The sequence below is a fragment of the Hordeum vulgare genome, chromosome 7H (genome assembly GCF_904849725.1).
Source record: "Hordeum vulgare subsp. vulgare chromosome 7H, MorexV3_pseudomolecules_assembly, whole genome shotgun sequence".
Lineage (NCBI taxonomy): Eukaryota > Viridiplantae > Streptophyta > Magnoliopsida > Poales > Poaceae > Hordeum > Hordeum vulgare.
The window spans coordinates 130076053-130087785 of NC_058524.1; the positions used below are offsets into that span (position 1 = coordinate 130076053).

The 11733-nt window shown below is 42.4% G+C and overlaps 1 pseudogene; it reads right to left on the reverse strand.

The window, feature by feature from the left end:
* Positions 1-1979: 1979 nt before the first annotated feature.
* Positions 1980-6554, reverse strand: LOC123408479 (annotated as a pseudogene).
* Positions 6555-11733: the final 5179 nt, after the last annotated feature.

The following is an 11733-nucleotide window of genomic DNA, read 5'->3' on the forward strand; positions in this document are numbered from 1 at the left end:
GACTCAAGGAGAATAGTCGATGTTATTGTCGTCGTCTACCTCGCCTTCTCCTTCCCCGTGGCCAACCAGACCGAAGCTCCAACCACAATGCGGTCATTGAAGCCACCTCTACGACAGGCTCCATCACGAGAGACTATAAGCAACCAACTAGAAGAGGCAACATGAAAATAAAAATTGTCACTCACCAACCTCTTCATTCCATTCCCTATTATATTCCACTAACCAAATCAAAGAGGAAGAGAAAAATACAAGAGAGGTAATCATTCGGAGAGGGTAGTGTTTGCTCAAAAAACTATTGTAGATCCCTTTATTTCTCAACCGCCAAAATTTTCCCAAGTATGAATATACCAATTATCCTATATCATAGTCTGAAAGATGCATTGGGTTAAATTTTCTATTATCAGATTAGCCATTCATAGATATTGCATTTAAATAAGTTCTCCACCAATGATATCAATTTGGGGTTTAAATTACTAAGAAAAAATAAAATTGAATTTTATTTAAATAAATACATGCTTGAGAAAGAATGAAAATGTGACGACTAGGAATTGGATATGAAATACAAGTGAAAAGGATGCACAAACTGGACAACAAATATTTTCGTTACTATAGGATCAATACATTGATAACAATCCCATTCGATCTCACTGTTGATCAAACAAGCCATATGACAATGAATCCAAACACATATTTTTATCGCGTCAATCACATTTTCTTATGGAAGGGGGAAATATGTGCTTATGAAAAAATAGTAATACGCAAGCCGGTTTACTTAATTGTTAATTCATTTAACGTTTGTTACGTGTCTACACAGATCATAGGATGCAATAGAATTAGTGTTCTTTTTTTATTTAATTTTCTTGCGTAATACATGTTTTTTTTACTTATTTCGAGAAAATACATACGCAGTCGGTCACGGGCGCGGCACACCTTCTTCGGTGCTCGTATATATAGAAGTATCAAGACTGCCATTAGTCATCAAAGATGCAATCAAGCTTCTAAGTATTAACCATGCTCTTTTGCCTAGGTGATCGCCAGGTTAACCGGATACGAGATACAACTCTCATCTACCAATTCTTTTGTTTACACGGCAAATGCAACATGAATTTTGTTTCGGAATGAAAGAAATGAAACATGCAAAAGCTACATTTCGAATCCTAACTGACTGAACAGGCATTAAAGCATGCGTTCACTGAAACAAAATTCAGTTGTTGTTTTTCTGCGACACATCCTGCTTTCTTACTGGAAAACAGAGCTCAACAATAACTGCAATCGAAGGGAAGAGTGATCTTTTCATAAATTGCAGAACCTGGTGATGCCAACCTGTTCAAAATAGACATTGGAATCGGTTTCCCTTGCAAAGCTCAAAATACTGACTGACATTACAAAAAAAAAATACTTTCTGCAAACTTGCTAAGCCTGCTAGTCAAGCCTCTTATGGACGTAATCATCCAAGAAATGGCTAAATAGCTCCACTTATGAGCAGAGATAGAGCTGCATAAGTATAGACCAAGCCGCATGCCTAGGATAATTTCTACTTGAATTGCTAGAATTATATACAGAAGAGTATCATGCGTGCATTGGCGGAGTTATCAATGTAGTGAGAAGGGGCCAAAAAAGGAGGCTAAAGTGATAAGATTTCGAGTTATGAAGATAATTATTCGAAAAATATGTACTGTAGTACATGTGCCTGTATAATCTAAATATAGTTGTCCAAGAAAACAAAACGAAAATAATCTGCATTGCATGCCTGTAGTTCCATTACAGTGCCGACTATATGAACACCTAACAGATATGCAGTTGATCGCTCAAGTCCAAATTTTAATTATGCTAGGATAATGTCCAAGAATATAAAAAAGTGCTAGCTTTCAAGTTAATCTGGATTTTTTGAAGGAAAAGAAGGCTGATTACAAGGCACCAATTATTTTGCAGGTAATACACGAAACAGATTCTTGACTCGTCCCGTGGAAATGGGGCCTTCACACCCTTGGTCCAGCTACCGGCGAGTTTGTTCTGGAAGCATTTTCAGGACGTCTTCGGAAGGAGTGCTCATTTCTTTCCTTTGGTCTTCAGACACTTTGCAATGCTGCTCGCTACACCTATTGCGAGCACAAGGTATACTACAACAGCAACTATTAGCACATAGACATACATTGAAGTCCTGAATTTTTGGCAGCTTCCCGCAGCAAAAGCTGTCATAAGAGCTAGCAGATCTAGTATCATGATCAAATGCAATACCTCCAGTGTAACAACCTTCTTCCTCACAGATTTTTCTAACAGAAACATGATCACAACAATAGATGCCATGAAGGAGATACCATTGAAGATGAAGAATGTCCTGTATCGCCAGGGATGAATATCATGAAGGACTGGATTGCCTGCAACATGGTTGGGATCATCATACCAGAAACCACCAGGCGGGTTCAGACCAGCTTGGTATGTGATGGAGGCTGCTAAAACTGCAAGGAGCATCAGATATTTGTGCCTCTTCCTCTCATTTTTCTCAGCATGTTCCAAACTTCCTTGCTGATCAGGAACAGTTTGTTGCCCGCCATCCTTCAGACGAAGAAGCCGCTTCAGCAGGCGTTCCATGCATTTGCTCCATGGCCCTCCTACTGTATCATGCGTTGAAGAGAGTATAAGGACTTGAATCACAAGAGAGATCAGAACTGCAGCAGCGATGATGATGAGATAAATAGATTCTTTTGATCTCCTGCAGCTTCCTGCAGCATAGGCAATCAAGAGGCCAACCAAGCCCACCACCAGACATACTCAGTGCATAAGACTTGATACCATTCTCACAGGATTTCTTGTTCACAAGTAGTATTATGATAACCACAGATGACATGAATGTGGCAGAATTTGAGTAGTAGAACACATCATAGCGTTTTGAATGATTGTGCTGAAGTACTGGATTGCCTGGTGTGCCACTGACCTCCTTGTCATCTGACCATACACCTCCCGGAGGGCTCATACCAGCTTGGTATGTGACGGTTGCAGCTAGAACAGAAAGAATTAATAGTAGATTACGCCTCCGCTCCCACTCCTTCCCGCTAACATCCCCAGACTGGTCTTTGCCGGACTGATGCAATTCAGGCCACAAATGTTTGCATGAGAAGAGCTTTAGCTTTTTCGCCACACGTTCTTTCCACCCTTTAGGGATTACATGTGTTGCAATCAAAACATGGATACCAACATAAGCAAGTACAAGGCACGCCAACGATGAGATGACATGGAATTACTTGCCTTCCTGGAGCTTCCCATAACATAAGCCCCCGTTAGGGCAAGAAGGTCCACTATCATTGCTGTCTGCAGAGCAAATCGTTTTATAGCCTTGTTGCTCATCCTCTTGTTCAGGAGCATAATGATCATGACAACAGATGCAACAAAGGCGACTGCATTCAGATAGAAGAACGCAATATAGCGCCAATGGTGAGTGTCCTCAAGGATGCGATCACCAGCTGAATGATCATTCTCTGTCCTTGACCAGAAGCCACCTGGTGGATTCAAACCTGATTGATATGTCAGAGATACTGCCAGAATGGCAAGAAGAAGTAGGTTTCGAACCGGGCTTTCTCCCCTTTCCATTACTCTCATAACGGAAATACAATGTTTTTGAGACAGAAGAAGTAGGTATGTGCGGGACTTCTTCAGTTGCTCCAAAGTTGATCTCTCATCAGAGTTCTTTTTGCAGCTATCTTCACTGAGACCTCCTTTCTTGTCAACATTCCCATTCCCAGAAGGCATAACGGTGTTAGTACTTTCAACAATCTCAATCCCACTGGCTCCCATAGGCACATCAGATTGCACTTGCTGTGCTGTGGGATCATTGGTGGCTCCTTTGCAGTAATTACCTGACGTTGTTTGTTCAGATGACTCATCCACTACAATAATTTCATCATTGAGTTCATCAGTTGATGAATATTGTCCTTTCGTATCTGCAACTTGCTTATTGGGCATATCGTCAACAATATTTGCAGTCTTTGGACCATTAGTTGGTGACAAGTGTTCCTTCTTATTTGCAGCTTGCTGGTTGTCTGCGGATTTATTTTCAGTGCTAGGCATACTGCCCACAGTATTTGTAGCTTGCTGACATTTGATTGGCGGATCTCCTGTGGCTGAGACTGCATCATTTGCAACTGAATTTGTGGTATTTTCTGATTTCAGGTCACTTACAGATGGTTGCTCTGAGCCGCCCACAGTCTCCTCGGTATTCGCAATTTTCTGTCTGTCGGATTCACCCTCCTTAATGTTCTGAACTCGGTTTTCTGTTACAGAAGCACTATCTTCTGTTGGCGTATCTGCTGCAAGGTCTGTAGTATGCTGATCAGTTGTGTGAGAATTATCTTTATCGATGAACTTGGGACATTTGATCCTTCCAAGACAGTCTGCTACAGGTTTGCGAACACATGCCGCAGCTAAAAGTGCAAAGCAGATCCATACTATGACAGTGATAAACACAACATAGAGAGATGTTCCTACACTCCTACAGCACCCTGCAGCATAGGCCCCAATCAGACCAAGTAGGTCAACTACTACACACACAATCACTGCTTTGGACCTTATTTCATGGTGACTCAGTTCTGGGCTCAGAAGCAGAATGATTGTGACCAAAGATGCCACAAAAGAAGTCGCATTGCAGCTAACAAAAATTTATACCGTTGAAGGTAGTTACTCTGGAGAACAGAGGTAGCTGGACGATGCTTGTAAGGAATGGTCAAAGGCAGCTTACTAAGCGGGTCATACTGATTTTCAGCCCAAAAGCCTCCAGGTGGATTCAACCCTGCTTGGTATGTTATAGTAGCAGCAAAAGTCACAAGCATCAAAATGAACTTGCGAGCCTCTTCAATGTCTTTCTCTGGATGACTGCTTGCTTGCCTGGTGACACCCCGTTTGGATAGAATGTCATCCACCAATGCTTGCAGCTTCTTTATCAATCTATCTGGAATAACCCTTCTGGATACTAGAGTATGTATCGCAACATACACAAAAACAGCAAAGACTAGAATCCAGATGTAAATGGATGACTTCGGTGCCCTGCAGCTTCCAGCAGCGAAGGCCCCAAGCAGGCTAAATAAGTCCAGCAGCATAGTCAATTGCATTGAACGGAGCCATGTCTTCTGCCTCGCCACACTCTTACTTAGAAGTAAGATGACCAAGACAAGAGATGCAGCAAAGGCTGTTGCATTGCAGTAAAAGAACACCTCATATCTTGGAGAGTAGGAAACATGCAGGACAGGGTCACCAGCATGATGGCCATCCTTGTTCAGTGTCCAAAATCCCCCTGGTGGTGTTAATCCCGCATTGTATGTCACACTAACTGCTAAGACTCCAAGCATTACTAAATACTTCCGCAATCTCCACAGGAGCTCAAACTCAGGAGCGCTGGATCCACTGCTACTGGCTAATAAATCTTGCCTGATGTTGTTAGCACCCATGCCTAACTCATCCTTGTTGCCTTCACTCAAATGATTCCCTGATCCACTCCCGGCACTCAGCACATCAATGGTGTGATCGTACTGCCCGTCGTTTTCCATGTGATTGCTCTCTGACCAAGATCGCAGGTCTCAAGCTCTCAGTTGCTATCTAAGCTTGCATCTGCGTCATTGGGTAAGAGTTTCTTGGATCAGAGAAGATGCATGAAAGATTCAAATAGCAAGGGTCGTGCTGAAGAACAAAAGGGAAAGAAGGCAGCTAGGAAGAAGAGCAACTTAGTGAAGTCTATACACCATAACGAAAACAACTAAAAGAGAGCACGTTAAAGGCTATCTTGCCTGCTTGACCCCACAATGATAACCACAATATGCATTTTTTTGAACAGTAACCACTATACGAATCGTTTGCTCCTGTACATAAACTTCCCCAGAAAGAAGGTGTGAGATAGTTTTTTATTAAGCTTATTGAAGTCCACACTGGATCGGTGTTAAAAGACAAAAGCAGATTGTCAGCTTATTGAAGTTCTAAAAGGATCATCCTCATCGTATATAATGTAACTCGATGAACTTCCAGTGCACTTTGCAATTAGTGTTGTGTTTCTCCTACAACAGTAACAGAAATATACATGATAGGACATAACCTTCGTAATTTGACCCACCAAACTAAGCAGCCTACATAGATCTGGTTGCTTCTAGAAACACGTTTTTTTTACGGGAACACATATTTATTGTTTCTTGTTGAAATACTCACAGATCCTACAGGGTAGCTAGTAAAATTGACAGCAAGTGAAGAAGTAGTAGACTATTGGCAACGGAAGACATACATCTATGTCTAAACACTAAGCACAGGAAGATAAGTTAAGGCTCATACCTGCCATGGGAAGGCATTACCCATACATCAGTCGCTAGCGGAGGTTGCAAGTTTGAGCTTGTACCCAAAGTGATGAACAGATTTGCTGCTCAGACAAGTAAATCAAAGGTAGCTAAGTACTTCCGGCCTCAACAATGCTTGCATCTGTAGAATTGGGTAAGAGTTTCTTGGGTGAGAGAAGATCTATGGAAGATTTGAATATCATTCAAGGAGTGTGCTGAAGAAGAAAAGGCGAAGAAGGCAGCTGGAAGAAGAGGGACTTGCTCCCAAAGGAAAACAACAAAAAGACAATGCGTTAAAGGCTACCTTGACTGCTTGACCCCACAATGATAACCATAGTATGAATTATTTTTAAATAAAAACAGTAACCATCATATGGATCATTAGCTCATGTACACAGACTTCTCCGGAAAGTGAGTGTAAGTTAGGGGTGTAGTAATTGGCCACAGGAATACACACTGGATTTGTGTTAAAAAACGAAAGCAAATTGTAAGTTTAGAGTCTTTACAAGGATAAACCCCTTGTTTATATCGTTATTAGAAGAATTTTTTGTGCTGTTTGCTAGATATTACAACGCATATGTTAATGTATGAGAATGTAATTATATTTTTTATTCAGATTTAATGATTATGGTTGGAAATAAGCCGTGTTTCTCATACTACATCAGTAGTTACTTGTCGTTCAAACGGATGATCTAGCACTAAAATGGGCCAATAGCTCCTGTGCGACGTCTTTCCTGCGAATTGGATGGAATGGGACGTTGTTCGACAGAATGGCTCGGCAGCGACAGTTTTGAGCGAGTCAATAGCTCCTGTGCGACATGGCCCTTAAGCTGAAGTGATATCCTCATTAGCTATTATGGGTTGGACCCACAACGTATCCATGTAAGCGCGGGACCCACCACTTGTCCAGTAAGCACGGGACCTACCTCGTCGCGGCTAGAAGCGATTCCGCCCGTTGCCCGTCCGTCCGCCGCCGCCCATTGCTTTCCCCTTTCCCCATTCTTCTTCTTCCTCGGGTCTCCGGCAACCTAGTGCAGATGTCCACCTCCTCGGCCACGCAATCAAACTGGCGTCAGTATGGTCCAGTGATGCTCACAAGGTGCCCTAACTGCCCACGCCCAGAGCCTCTCAAACGGTTGGTGACTAAGACTGATGAGAATGGCAATCTTGGGCGGGAGTTTGTGAAATGCTTGAGCAAACCAATGGCAGGACGGGATGGCAAGGTTAGATCTCGGTTCTAAGCCCGTTCTTTCGCTGTTGTTTGCTTTGATTTCTCCATATTTTGTTTTTTGTCCTCGAATTTGAGATTTAGGGTTCATTTTGTGGTTTGCAGATCCTGAAGAAATGCACACATTTCGAGTGGATTGATGAATATGTTCACAAGATTAAATCTGAGGGCTACATTGATTCTAGCGTGGCCGCAACCTGGGAGCTCAATTTGGGCGGGGTGCCGCAGATGGAGAATTGGGGGAGCTCGGACAGAGGGGCGGACAGAGTTGTGCCGATGGCGAGGTACTTGGAGTCTGAACTGACCGATGAACTGAAGAAGATAAAGAAAAATCAAAGGGAGATGATCGATTTGCACAAGCAAGCAAATATCATGGCAGTGTTTTTTTTTATTGCTGTCTCATTGCTCTGTTTATGTTTTACTTGCTATTCATCGTCATTAGAGGGGGCATTTAGGTCTGTCCAGTGTAGACGATGTGATTTGTGCGCCATGACAAGTTCATGTATCTTAAATGAATTAGCAGTTTGGAACACAAATTCTTCAGTTTTCATGTTGTGTTTCCACTGTTTTTTGTTCTTCAGTTAACAGAGTACACACCCAAATTCAATTTGCAGTAAAAAAACAAAATTGGGCTGCCGAGTGCGAGACCAAAGAAAGTTCAGTTTGAGTACAAAACAATTATTCATGGGCTGGCGAATAAATGTTGGGCCCAAAATAAAAACGACGGATTATAACCAGGCCTAAAGGTACTACTGATTACAATAGGAATAACCAGGCCCAAAATTATTTGACTGGTCATGTATGATTTTCAATAGGAAATAAAAACGACGGAATATATACAACAATCCAAGTTCATTTATCTTAACATCTAATCTGCTTTGTATTATTTACAAACGGGCCCATTTACAAACATGGCCTAAGCGGCCTGCAAGATACAACTGTAAAATGTACAGAGCAGGTACTACACGGGGAACTACACTTGAGGAACGTCTGTGATGCGTGGAACAGTGGCTGGAACAGGTTCTGCTGCTTCTTTTCTGGCCCTTACTGCTCGTTGTGCCCGTTATTTTCTGCAGAATCGCCTGTTCTGGCTGGAACGGGACTGGCTGGAACAGGTTCTGGCTGCCAAACCGGAGCCCCTTGTCGCTGCGGCTGCGCTCCATTGTCCCCCCCTCCATTGCTGCCTTGCTGCTCCGGGCCCTGCTGCTCCTGGGTCAACCAAACGATAGATTAGTTCCTGGTGAATGGTGACAAGATAAACACAGAACCATGAATGGTGAGAAGGAAGGATGAGCCCAATACCTGGTGCACTGCGCCACGGTCACTGATAAATATATAAACTTACAGTATAGCCCCAAATAAACACATAGATGTGCACGACATAGATAAGATATAGACGGGCCTGATATAAACACGGGCATCACATAAACGTACGTAGGGCACAATAGTACGGGCGATTACAATAAACTTACAGATAACATAGTGTTCAACATTACAGATGCGATAGAAAGATTAAACTAAGATAAACCCAGCATGGAGGGGCGACGGGCGCGCGTCTTCACTCCTCGTCGTCGGCTGGCGGGAGGTTGTAGGGGAGGGTGTGCATGGCGTGCTCGTTGGGCCAGATGCTGTCGAGGTCGGTGAAGATGTTGTAGGTGGTGAAGCAGATGAACTCGCACCCGCCAAACCACACACGGCCGAGGAGGTGATAGGCGTCGTAGGGGTTGCGGAAGCGCACGATCATGCCCGTTCCTCCCATGCGAGACTCGTCGATGGTGAACATCTGCGGAGTTCCCACAGGGAGGTGGCGATAGAGGGCGCGAAGGAAGAGCCCCGCGAACTCCCGTCCACCCCGCCAGCGCGACATGGCCCAGACCCGGAGCTCGTTCTCCACGATGACCCCAGCGGGGTACATCCTTTCCGGCCTGGTGCCGGGCGCTCAGAACGTCGGGCCGTGGAACTCCATGCCGGGGCTTGCGGTTGCTTGGATGTGAGGGGGCGAGGGCAAGGAGGAAGATGAAGATGTGCACGGGGCAGAGGAGGGTTAAATAGCACGGTTGCGGTTCGTCGATTCAGTTGCAGCAATTAATGGATGCCGCCCATTTGCGTTTGCCTATTGGATGAGAGGGTGCGTCGCCGATTCACACACTGCGTCGAGGACTGCAACGAGCACGCCCGCCGTTCAAACTTTCGTCGGTGCACCGTGTCGACCACTCCCCCCTCATATTCAGAGCCCATTCAGACTGCGCTGCTAATGGCTCTGATGCGACGCGTGCATGCATGCAGAAAACCGGGCGCGTGTCATGCAACGGGCCCCGTCATGCAACAAAGAAGCACACGAAGTCAGAGGCACGTACGCCACATCCATGCACCGATTCATTTCCAAGCGTCGGATCTTCACCGAACTGACTAGATCCAACGGACAGGCCCTCACCTGGGCCCTCGATCCAAACCCCCGCTCGCCAGCCAATCAGCACACGCGGATCACTGGGTCAGATCCAACCGCTGACTCAGCAACGATCGACGGCTATAAACATGGCAGGGTTTCGGATGGGGTTTCCGGGGTTATGGGGTTTAGGGTTGCAGTGAGCTAGGGTTGAGCACAAAAAATTCAAAAAAAATCAAAAAAATTTGAAACTTTCTACCACTGTCTACTGATGCAACTACGTTGCTATAAAAAAATTGATTCATGTTATATCCATGTTTAAATGAAAAAGATTCACACAATTCATGTTATTGATGGAATGATCTAGGGTAGAGCATAAGTAATTCAAAAAAAAATTAAAAAATACAAAACCAGCGCACATTGTGTACTTATTCAACTGAGTTGCTATAAAAAATGGAAACTTGTTATATGCAAAGTTTAAAACCAAAATTCACACGTTCACGATATCGACGAAATGAGCTAGGGTTGAACATAATTAATTCAAAAAAATCAAAAAAAATATAAAACCAGCACACATTGTCATTTTACATCACATACTTAGCAAAAAAAATATAAACTTTGATTTTGAGTCGGTCAACGTTTTTGTGAAAAAGTTGACTGTTTTTCAAATGAGCACAAATAATTCAAAAAAAATCAAAAAAATTCAAAACTTGTGCCCATAGTCCTATTATGTTGCATAGCAATCAAAAAATATATAGACATGGTATATATACAATTGCAGTAAAATGCCTTTAAGAAGATGGGATTTTGTTACAATGTACAATGTACTATGGAGGGGTTTAGGATGGGGTTTTCGGGGTTTAGGGTTGCAGTGGGCTAGGGTTGAGCACAAAAAATTCAAAAAAAAAAATCAAAAAAATATGAAACTTTCTCCCACTGTCTACTAATGCAACTACGTTGCTATAAAAAAATTGATTCATGTTATATCCATGTTTAAATGAAAAATATTCACACAATTCATGTTATTGATGGAATGATCTAGGGTAGAGCATAAGTAATTCAAAAAAATTAAAAAAATACAAAACCAGCGCACATTGTGTACTTATTCAACTGAGTTGCTATAAAAATGAAAACTTGTTATATGCAAAGTTTAAAACCAAAATTCACACGTTCACGATATCGACGAAATGAGCTAGGGTTGAACATAATTAATTCAAAAAAAATCAAAAAAATATAAAACCAGCACACATTGTCATTTTACATCACATACTTAGCAAACAAAAATATAAACTTTGATTTTGAGTCGGTCAACGTTTTTGTGAAAAAGCTGACTGTTTTTCAATTGAGCACAAATAATTTAAAAAAAATCAAAAAAATTCAAAACTTGTGCCCATAGTCCTATTATGTTGCATAGCAACCTAATATATATATGAACATGGTTTATATACATTTGCAGGAAAATGCCTTTAAGAAGATGACGTTTACCCTACCTTATGAGGTCGTTTGTCACACATTTTTCATGACCATGGCTCTAACTTAACAAAAGAGCTCAGAATGATGACATAACAACCATATTTGAGTTGTTGTGGTAGCATTGAAACATCATACCCGAGTCAAAAGTTCAACTTACTCCAAATTTGAATTTAAACCGAAATTTTTATTTTTCATCAAATTTCAAATTCAGTTTGAAAACAATAATAATCAAACAAGTTTGATGGAAACATGTGGGTACATAGTGCCCAACAAATTTTATTACATGCCATAAATTTTAAATGATCAACAGTTCTATCTCTTCCGACCACGCCGTGTAC